The following is a 10,942-nucleotide window of genomic DNA, read 5'->3' on the forward strand; positions in this document are numbered from 1 at the left end:
TTCCATCTCCTTGTGCACACATCCAAGGGTTTTTCCATAAAAGGTAGCTAGAAATGAAATTTCTGGGTCTCAGGATATGTGCATCTTCAACTGGACTGAGCTGAATAGCATCAGTCGGTTTCTAGCAGTTCTCTGTGAGTTTCTGCTGTAACACATTCTCAACAAAATGTGTTACCTATTTTCATAAAACTTAAAAACAAGGACCAGAGTGACTTATACCTCTGTATCCTCCTCTTTACATAAAACTAAGCACAGAGCAGATGCTCAGTAAAAATTCTCTGGTTTCTTAATTTTGGAGAATATATTCTGTAAAGTTAAAGATGACTGTACTTAAATATACCATTATTATTTTCATATATAGGAGAAAGCTTTGCTTTTATTTTCAGATTAATATATACATATATAAACATATATTCAGACACGAACACAGAGAGACACAAAAATACATAATGCTTGTTTACTAACACAAAACAAGGAAGGAAATAGTATCTCTTCTAAAAAGAGAGAATTCTGAAATCTTTCTACCTTACACACACACACACACTCACACTTATGTGCATTGTGTGTAGGCATGTGTTTGTGCATGTATATATGTGTGTGTACTGCCTTCAATATTTGCATCTGTGAATAAAATGGGTTTTAAAACACTGTCATTTGAACACAGTAATCTAATTCAGAGGCTCACCATTTGGAACCACTGATTAGAGGTTCTCAATTGTCAATTTGTGTAGAAATCCAATTAAAAATACATAGTTTGGATTGGGATTGACATTTACACACTACTATATGTAAAACAGGTAACTAATACGAACCTGCTGTATAGCACAGGGAACTCTACTCAATACTCCGTAATGGCCTATATGGGAAAAGAATCTAAAAAAAAAAAAGTGTGGATACATGCATATGTATAACTGAATCACTTTGCTGTACACCTGAAACTAACACAACATCGTAAATCAACTATAGGCCAATAAAAATTTTTTAAAAATACGTAGTTTGAAGTGAGCTTAAATATATACCTATCTAAGCAGAAATAGGGCTTTGGTGAGTTACTTTAAACTCTAAATTTATTTCTTCCCTATCTATAACAGATTTTCATCCTCCTACCATCCCCAGCAATTTAAACCAGTTTTGTTTTATTTTTATTTTTTTGGCTGCACCATGCAGCTTGTGGGATCTTAGTTCCCCAACCAGGGGTTGAACCCGGGCCCCCTACAGTGGAAGCGTGGAGTCCTAATCACTGGACCACCAGGGAATTCCCAAACCACTTTTGTTTTAAAATATAAATCTTTTATTCATTTGTCAAGGCAATCAATTTCAAGACAAACTTTGAGATTTAAGCTAAAAATAGTGTATTTGTGTAATTTCAATGTATTTCAAAATCAGAATATAAAAATATAAATTATAGTTCTAAAAAAGGAATGAAAGAAGTCATTTCTTACTAGTCAAATACATAATTTTTATCTAAAGTGTAAATGGTTGCTAAACGATATTGGGTTGGTCAAAAAGTTCATTCAGGTTTTTCCGTAACCCGAACGAAATTTTTGGCCAACCCAATACATTAAAAAGGGTAACACAAATGCATTTGTTATCTAATAATATTGAGAATTATTAGAAGAACAATTCTTTTCACATAATTCAATTGCAGAGAAGTTGTGTTCCACCAGTTAGGACACATAATGAAATAAGTAGTAGAGAATATAAGCTTTCTAGTATCACACCTGAGGTACTCTAGTGGCTCGAATATTTATAATATTACATATGCTTATTTTCACTGATAACACTTCATGTTTTTAACTTCATTAAGCAAAAATGAAGTGGCTGGGCTTCCCTGGTGGCACAGTGGTTGACAGTCTGCTTGCTAATTCAGGGGACACGGGTTCGAGCCCTGGTCTGGGAGGATCCCACATGCCGCGGAGCGACTACGCCCGTGAGCCACAACCACTGAGCCTGCGCGTCTGAAGCCTGTGCTCCGCAACAAGAGAGGCCGCGATAGTGAGAGGCCCGCGCACTGCGATGAAGAGTGGCCCCCGCTTGCCGCAACTGGAGAAAGCCCTCGCACAGAAATGAAGACCCAACACAGCCAAAAATAAATAAATAAATTAATTAATTTAAAAAAAAAATGAAGTGGCTGGACCCTATAGGGCCTGAATAATCTGGATAATTATGAAATCTACATTGCATTTTGTACTGTACAGACATTAACTTCAACATAAATACACATATGCCTGACCTCAGCTGTCTGAAGGTTGAAAGATCCCCAAACCTGGAAGTAGCAGACTCAGCTTTGAATACCGTCCCTGACACCTACTAGTTGAGTGACCTCTCAAAGTCTCCATTCCCACGTTTGTAAAAATAGGATAATAATGCCCATCTCACAAGACTGAAAAGATTAAGTGCATGTGTGTATGTAAATTGCCATTAGTAAACCAAAAAATGCTAAACAAAGATAAATTATTATTTTTGGGGGGGGGGGTTCAAATTCCAGCTTTATTGTTTAATATCTGAACGACTTATATGGCAAGCTTAACTTTTTAAAGCCTATTTCTTTACCTGAAAATGGCAGTTTGATGAGGATTAAATGAGACAATACAAATAGAGAGTTTAAACATAGTTCATGTGCTAAAGGTTCAGTAAGGCTAATTATTATTTCTTGTTACTTATCTTGTTACCTATATTAGGAGAAAAATTGCTTTGAGTTGTTCTTCCAATAATTATAATAGATTATCCTGAACTAGCCACATAATCAATGGCCTATGCTTGTGAGAGATCTGAATTGGCTAGCACTAGCTACAGCAAAGGAACAGATATTTTCTGTCTATAGAGCTAACCGGCCAATATGAAAACTAACCCTTGGCCTTATTAGGTAACTGGGTGAACCAACCTGGACACAAACTATGTAAACATGCCAAGAACATTGTTGCAACGCCCAAGAAATCAGCATCACTATAATGTGATGAATATTACACCCATAAAATGTTTGGATAAGAATTAATATTGCTTATTTCATACAAGGAGACTTCAATGATTTTTTTCTCTTTGCTTTTGTTTTTATATTGCCCTGTCCTTGCAAATCTGTACTCTGTCCTTCCTTATCATCCATTTCTACAACCAAATGGTGGCTTTGACTCTCTCCACCCAGCTGTCTTTTTTCATGTTTTTCTCAGAGGTGAACAAAGTGGGTCACCATGGAAAAGAGCCACGTGCTGCTTCTCACAAGCCTAATTCCCTTTCCCCCACTGCCCTAGAGGTCAGACATTTCCAAGATATTTATGACCCAAATACAGTAACATGCCAGGGAAACCAGACAGCTGTATGAGACAATTCTGGCTCCAAATTAAAAAAAAAAAAAAAAAAAGCCTAAAGTGACACACAACTGAAAAGTATAAAATTTTGGTGTATTGTAGCATGTGACATATAGAACAAGAGTAATGTAAACCAAGTTATCTTATTTCTCCGTAAGTATATAATAGCACTCTGTGTCCCCAGAAGTCACTGAATCATGGCAACTTCTGATCTTATTCCAACCAGTTGCACAAGTACTAGGAATCACACACCTGTTTATTTGTTAATGCAACTGAGGGAACTTGATCATTGGGTTTCAATGACTCTAAACTCTACACATGCATTGTATTTCAGACCAAACATATTTCCTTTCATACATGGGTTTTTGGTGATAATTTCCTATTTGAAAAAGACAGTGTGATTAATATAACACTGATAATTCCTTTTTTGTTATTGTTCTCAGGAAACAATCTAAATTCTGTATGAATATTATCAGCCAAGTTTTAGGAATTTGTATGGTTTCAATAAGGGACAGCATTCCTTTGGGATGCAAGACAATCAATTAAATGCATTTACATAACATCATATCCTAATAGAGGAAATATAATATTAGCATGCACACTATAAATTAATTATAGACTCTGACTACTCCAATTTTCCCTTAGGAGGTTTTCCCCACTGCCCACAGAGAGCTTGATTGAGATATGCTAGGCATGGTGCCAGTATCCAAAATGCAAGTGATACTCTCTTGGTTATATGTCAGCTCTCACTGTGCCAGTTCTGGAAGAGTTTTCTAAAACAGTACAAAAATATCGATGAGGAGAAAAACATTCACTTTGGCTCAATGAACACAATGCAAAATTACTGTGTGCCAGGTACCACAATGAGCAATGGAAAAAAAAAAAAAGGCACAGCTCTTTTCAGTTTGGCCAAAAGGCAAGCACATAAATAGGTCATTCAAATGAAACACAGTAAATACTATGATAGAGGTGAGCACAGGGCCATGGGGGTATAGAGGAGGAGCTAGATCTTCTTTTCTGAATTTCAGACTCACTAATTCAATGGTCGACTGGATATCCTTAACTTCTCAACATGTTCAAAACAGAACTCAGAAAATCCCATTCAAATAACTTTGTAGCAACACTACTGTATATAAAATAGATTACCAACAAGGCCCTACAGTATAGCACAGGGAACTATGCTCAATATTTTGTAATAACGTCTAAGGAGAAAGAATCTGAAAACGAATATATGCATATGTATACGTATAACTGAATCACTTTGCTGTATACCTGAAACTAACACAACATTGTAAATCAATTATATTTCAATGAAAAATTGAATAACAACAACAACAAAGAAAAAACTTTGTAGCAGACGCTGCAGGTGTCCTGTTCATTTTATCTGGCCTCCAGAGTCAACTCTGCCTGTATGTGAGAACAGCCCTCAACCAATGACTGAGTGGAGGATACATAACGCAGCTCTTTCCTGACTCAGGTGGGATAATTCTGTTATGTTCTCTGCAGTAGTCCCATTGAATCTCTGCCCACTGAGGATCATGATGGTAAAAAAATAGGTCAAGTGAAAGGCCCTGGAAATTCCTGTCCTTACTAGGATTGTAAACCAAAAGCAATACTCATACCTGATGGGACCTCAGAGATGAGCACTGCCAGAAAAGATCTGACAAAAAACAGAGGAAGTGATACCTACTGCATCCCCATTTAAGTTGCCTGTTTGGCCTATAGGGGAGTTGGATGGACCCCCAAGAATGACTGTGCAGTATGGTAAATTTCATCGGGTGCCTCCAACTGCAGCTGCTATTTTGATGTAGTCTCTTCTCTGGCAGAAATCAAAGAGTCTCTGGCACTTGGTATGTAGCTATTGATTTGAAAGTGCTTCTTTTCCTGTACCAATTTGCAAGGGCCACCAGAGCCATTTGCTTTTACCTGATGTAACCTCAGTACTATGTCAACTCTCCTGCTCTCTGCCATAATATAGTCTGCAGAGATTATGATCACCTTGTGAGTCCACATCAAATCACACTGTTCCACTGCTTTGATGACATTATATTGATTGGACCTGATCATGACCTGAACAGGAAGTAGCAAGTGTTTTCTCATGACTTAGTAAGACATATGCCAATCAGAGAATAGATAAAACCCTATGAAAATTCAGGGACTCATTACCTATGTGAGATTCCTGGGAGTCAAATGGTATGAAACATCTCAGGATATCTCCTCCAAAGTGAAAGGTAAATTGCTGTGCCTTGCACGGTCTACCACTAAAGAAGATGCACTGGGTGGGTCTTTTTGGATTTTAGAGGTAATATTTACCACATGCGAGTGTGCTCCTTATATCCCATTTACAAGTAATCTGTAAAGCTGCCTGTTTTGAAAGAGACCAGAGCAAGTGTAGGGTGAAGTGCAAGCTGCTCTTTGTGACCCAACAGACCCAATGATATGATACTTGGAGGATCTGTGGGGCTGCAGGAAGTCTCTGGCAAGCAGCAATCAGAGAATCAAGCGTAGAACTCAGGGCTTCGAAGCAAATCTACGTCTCTTCTGCAGATAAAAATTCTCCTTTTCAGAAACAGCTTCTAGCTGGATACTGATACTGAATGCGTTACATGTAAACCGTGTTTCCTACTATGAACTGGGTGACCTTCCTAGCCATAAGGTTGAATGTGCACAGAAACCATCTATCCTCAAGTGGAAATGGTATGTATAAGATTGAGCTCAAGCAGGTCTAGAAGGCACAACTAAGTTGCCTAGGCAGGTGGCTTAGACTCCTGCAGTATCAACCCCTGGCTCTGCTCCCTCTTCTATAGCCTCGCAGGGGAGTTTCTTATTACTAGCTGAACGAGGAAGGAGAAGCTCAGTCCTGATCTACAGAGAGCAAAACAATGTTCTGGGACAAACTGGAGTGGTCACTTGCAGCATTATAGTTCTTCTCAGGAATGTCTCTGGACAATGGTAAAGGAAAATATACCCCGAGGTCAGAACTTCAAGTAATACATTTGGTTACCCACTTTTTCTGAACTAAGAGATGGCCAGAAATATGGATTTACCTTGATGCATGGGTGGTTACCAACAGTTTTGCTGGATGTTCAGGGACTTGGTAAAAAAAAAAGAAAACAGGATTGAAATATTGGTGAGAGCGGGTCTGGGGAAAAGCTGTGTAGATGGATCTCTCATAGTGGGCACAGAGAGTGAAGATATTTGTGAATACCCTCAAAGAGCATCCATTGCAGAGATAATAATAATCAGGCAGGTAGAAAAAAATGACATATTCTGTATATGTCAATCAGCTTAATTCACCAGCCACTGGAAGGCTTGCTCAATGGGCCTATGTATAAAGTGGTCACAGCCCAAGAATGGAGGTTATTCATGGGCTTAACAACATGGACTGACCAGGAATTTCCTGGCGGTCCAGTGGTTAGGATTCAGTGCTTTCACTGCTGGGGCCCAGGTTCAATCCCTGGTCAGGGAACTAAGATCCTGCAAGCTGCACAGCTGGGCCAAAAAAAAAAAAACAAAACCACAACAACAAAAACATGGACTGACCTAGCTACTGTTACTGATGAGTACCTACTTGGCCAACAGCTGAGACCAAAACTGGGTCCTCAATAAAGCTCCATTCCCCAGGGGACAAGCCAGCTACCAGGTGCAGGCTGATGGCAGTGGATCCCCATATCATGAAGGAGGCAGAGATTTGTCCCCACTGAAATGGATATGTATTTGGATATGGATTTGCCTTCCCTGTTTGTAAATGCTTTTGCAAGTACCAGCATTTGTGGACTTTCAGAATGCTTTATTGACCATCATTGGCATTCCACACAACATCGCTCCTGGTCAAAGAACTCATTTCACAGCCAAAGAAGTGCAGCATGGAATTCACCAGTCTTGTCGAACACACCATCACCCAGAAGCAGTTGGCTTAATAGAAGGATGGACTTGCCCTCTGGACTCACAATGCCAGGTGAGGGATGGGCTTCTAGCATATAAGATGAAAATGCTCTTTGAATCAGCAGCCGGTATACGGTGCTATCTCTTCTGTAACCAAAATAATGGGGTCAGTAATCAAGGGGGAAGTGTTGTAAATGGATCCTTTCAATGTTACACTTAACGACCACTCACAGAAGTTTTGCCTCCATGCTTGCAATTTTCAGTTCTGTTGATGTGGAGATTTTGGTTCCAAAGGGCAGAATATTTTTGCCAGGAGTTACAACAATGGCTCCACTGAATTAGAAGTTGAGACTGACACCTGCCCCTTTGGGGCTTTTTGTATACTGGCAGTATACTTTATACTACTGGAATGACTGATCCAGGTTACTGAGGAAAAATTGAATCGCTGCTATACAATGGGTGCAGGGAGGACTACATCTAGAACCCAGGGGGTTCTCTAAGGAGCCTCTCAGTATTTCCACGTACAATAATGAAATATAATGGAAAACTATAGCCTTAAAGTCAGGACAACTCAACAGTCAGATGCTTCAGTATTAAAAGTTCAGATTACACTACCAAGCAAAGAACCCCTATCAGCTGAGGTCCTACCAGAGGACAAATGAAAAATAGAAGGGAAGAGAGAAGTTATAAATATCAGTTATGGTCTTATGACCAGTTATAGAAATAAAGACTGTAGCAGCTTTGTATATTTTCTTCCTCGATTATTATGAATGTGTGTTTGTGTATGTATACAGATAAAGAGAGAAAATGATTTTATTCTCTTTCCTTCTCCGTCTTATTATTTTACACAAGTTTTGCTGGAGGTTAGCTTTACAATTTAGTCTTTAGTAGAAGAATATTCGGGCAAGACAATGACTGAGTTTGCTGAGTAATTGACATGGTCCAGAGGTGGGTGGTGTGACTGACTTCCAGAAATTGATTCAATGATTACTAGTGAGAAGGTAAAAACATCTTCATTCATATAAGGGAGAGTTGAATCTTGTTGTGTGGAAATATAGAGTTCTTTTTGTTGGTGGTCAGAAGATGGATATGTGTAGTAGGGTAAGTACGGTTGCTGAGTAGCCAAGGGGTACACTGTGTCAGTTACCAAGCTATTATCTCACAGCTGCAAACGTACACTTCTAGACTCTGCTTAATGATGCTAGTACAGGAAATCCCCAAATCACATTTATGCTTTGCATCTGGCTTCCTGTTAGGCTAATAGGGTGCTCTAGAAGGATACTACAAGGCTGGAGGATAATGAATGGACCTGTCGCGTGTTTTTTTCTATCTGTTTTCTGTGCCTGTGAGCTTTGCTCTAGCATCATTTCTTTACCCTAGGAGAAAATTTTTTCCCTCCATAGCAGCAGCTTAACTCAGTTTGCCCATTTTTCCTATACTTGTAAAACCATCCTCATTTTGTCCCACTTTAGAGACAATGGTACCAGTTTGCAGACACCTCCCTCTCAGAGATCTGGCTCCCAGTCCAAAGGGCTCCTCTTCCAAACTCAGAGACATCAGCACCAGCTAAGCAGTACCTCAAGCTCTGACATCTCAATTTCAGCTCAATGGGGCTCCACACAAGTTTCCAAGTTTTAATAATTCCAACCTCTTTATTTCACCAGCCTCGGAGTGGTAGCTGTTTCCCACAATTGCTGCCTCCCTAATAATTTAGCATTTTCCTTTTGTCTTTTCCATTACCTAGTTAACGACCTTGTACCTGGTTAACAATTCCTTGTGTTAAATGTTGGTGAAGTTTCTGTCTCCTGACAGAACGCTGACTGATACAGACACCTTCCTAGGATTCCTTCACTTGCTCCCTCCCATCCGCCACTCTAGGTTGGAAATTTTTCTCCCATTTTGCTATCATTAATAACTCCCTAGCACAACAATCATCACAGAATTTTGTGATTGCTCTCTAATATCCCTGCTAAATGAAGAACTTTCTATTTCTAAACTACTCATCTTGGCCTCTCCCTTTCCCAGCGTAGTGCCTAGAAAATAGAGACATTCCGTGAATATTGTTGAACAAATGAAAGAATAAGTCAGTAAGATTCCCCATGGGAAGATGACAGAGGATAGAGACAGAGGTAGCCACTAGGCCAGTGGCTCGCCCATTTTTTTGGTCTCAGGAGTCCTTTACAGAGTAATATACTGGTAAATGTTTAATAAATTTTTTTAAAATCTCTGTACATTTGCTGATTTTTGTTTTGCAAATACTCTCTCCATGTCCAAATTCAAGCCATAAATATGATGTCATTGAACACAGAATTGGAAAGAGATGCTCACCTTGACTGTCATGAGCCAGTGCCAGCCAACCTGGACACCACTGCTTTGCACTCTTAAACATTATTGAGGACCTCAAAAAACTTTATGTGGAGTATATCAATAAATACTTATAGCATTAGAAATTAGAACTGAAAAATTCTTAAAATTTTTATTTGTAAATTCTATCAAAAATAACAATGCTACTACTTGTTAGCATAAATGTTATTTTTATAAAACATTTTTACAAAAGAAAAACCAGTTAGCACAAAAAGGAGGCATTGTTCTACATTTTGGCAATTCTCTTAATGTCTGGGTTACTAGAAGACTTCTCATATCTCCTTCTACATTCATTCTGTTGTCATATGTTGTTTTAAGCATATGAAGAGAATCTGGCCCCATACAGATATGTTATTAGAAAAGGGTTTTAATAAACCTTTTAGATAATTGTGGATATTTTTTGTTGATGCTATACTAAAACTCAACAAGGGCAGTATCCTAAAGGTTAGTTACAATGTGGAATCTGAAACCATATAATGAGATTTTAAACTCTATCACGATAAAATCCATTGGTCTATCTTGCATTTTGAGTGGATCTTTTACCCAGCATGATTTTGTAACATAAAGCATCGGTCGGGCTTCCCTGGTGGCACAGTGGTTAAGAATCCGCCTGCCAATGCAAGGGACACGGGTTCAAGCCCTGGTCCGGGAGGATCCTGCATGCCGCGGAGCAACTAAGCCCGTGCGCCACAACTACTGAGCCCGCGCACCACAACTACTGAGCCCACGCACCACAACTACTGAGCCTGTGCTCTAGAGCCTGTGCTCCAGAGCAAGAGAAGCCACTGCAATGAGAAGCACACGCAACGCAATGAAGAATGGCCCCCACTCGCTGCAACTAGAGAAAGCCCACAGCAATGAAGACCCAACGCAGCCAAAAATAAATAAATAAAATAAATAAATTAAAATAAAAAAGCATCAGTCATTTGGAAAGGATTGCTTCACTGAGTTATGCAGATCTCCAAAATGTTAATATATTTCATTATATAATATCAAAACTTATATTCACTAATATCACCACCAATCTCATTAGTAAAGTTTTTAAGTATTGGAAAACTATTAAGCTCACAGTGGTAAATATAAATTTCCCCAAATTCTAATTTTCGCTCCCATTTTTCTCATTGGCAATAAACACTATCAGTTGTTTTCCTTGAAGTGACAGGTCCACTTCAAGCATTTTTAATGAAGTATCTGCCAAATGCCTGAGTCTGAATAACCATAGTTTTTCTGTCAGTCATTTTTTCCAAGTGAAAATGATGTCCCACGAGAAAAGCAGCTAGTTCAGCTTCTGTCTCAAACACACATGTGCTTTCACTAAAGACAACTATTGTACTTTTCTGTGTGGAGCAGAAATGTTTTATGTATATTTCCCATTTTTTTAAACATAG

General features: G+C 38.9%; 1 long non-coding RNA gene and 1 pseudogene across 2 annotated transcripts in view; one reads left to right on the forward strand and one right to left on the reverse strand.

Moving 5' to 3' along the window:
* LOC309627486 overlaps positions 1 to 10,942 on the reverse strand; it is a 564,569-nt gene that overhangs the window by 252,274 nt on the left and 301,353 nt on the right. The window lies entirely within an intron of this gene.
* Positions 9,482 to 10,942, forward strand: part of LOC309627468 (peptidyl-prolyl cis-trans isomerase A pseudogene) — a 34,615-nt pseudogene continuing 33,154 nt past the window's right edge. Inside the window, exon 1 of the transcript XR_014249458.1 lies at positions 9,482 to 10,908. The product of XR_014249458.1 is annotated as a peptidyl-prolyl cis-trans isomerase A pseudogene (transcript). The remainder of the gene's footprint in view (positions 10,909 to 10,942) is intronic.

This window comes from Balaenoptera borealis (genome assembly GCF_965194805.1).
Source record: "Balaenoptera borealis genome assembly, chromosome: 4".
In the NCBI taxonomy this organism is placed as follows: domain Eukaryota; kingdom Metazoa; phylum Chordata; class Mammalia; order Artiodactyla; family Balaenopteridae; genus Balaenoptera; species Balaenoptera borealis.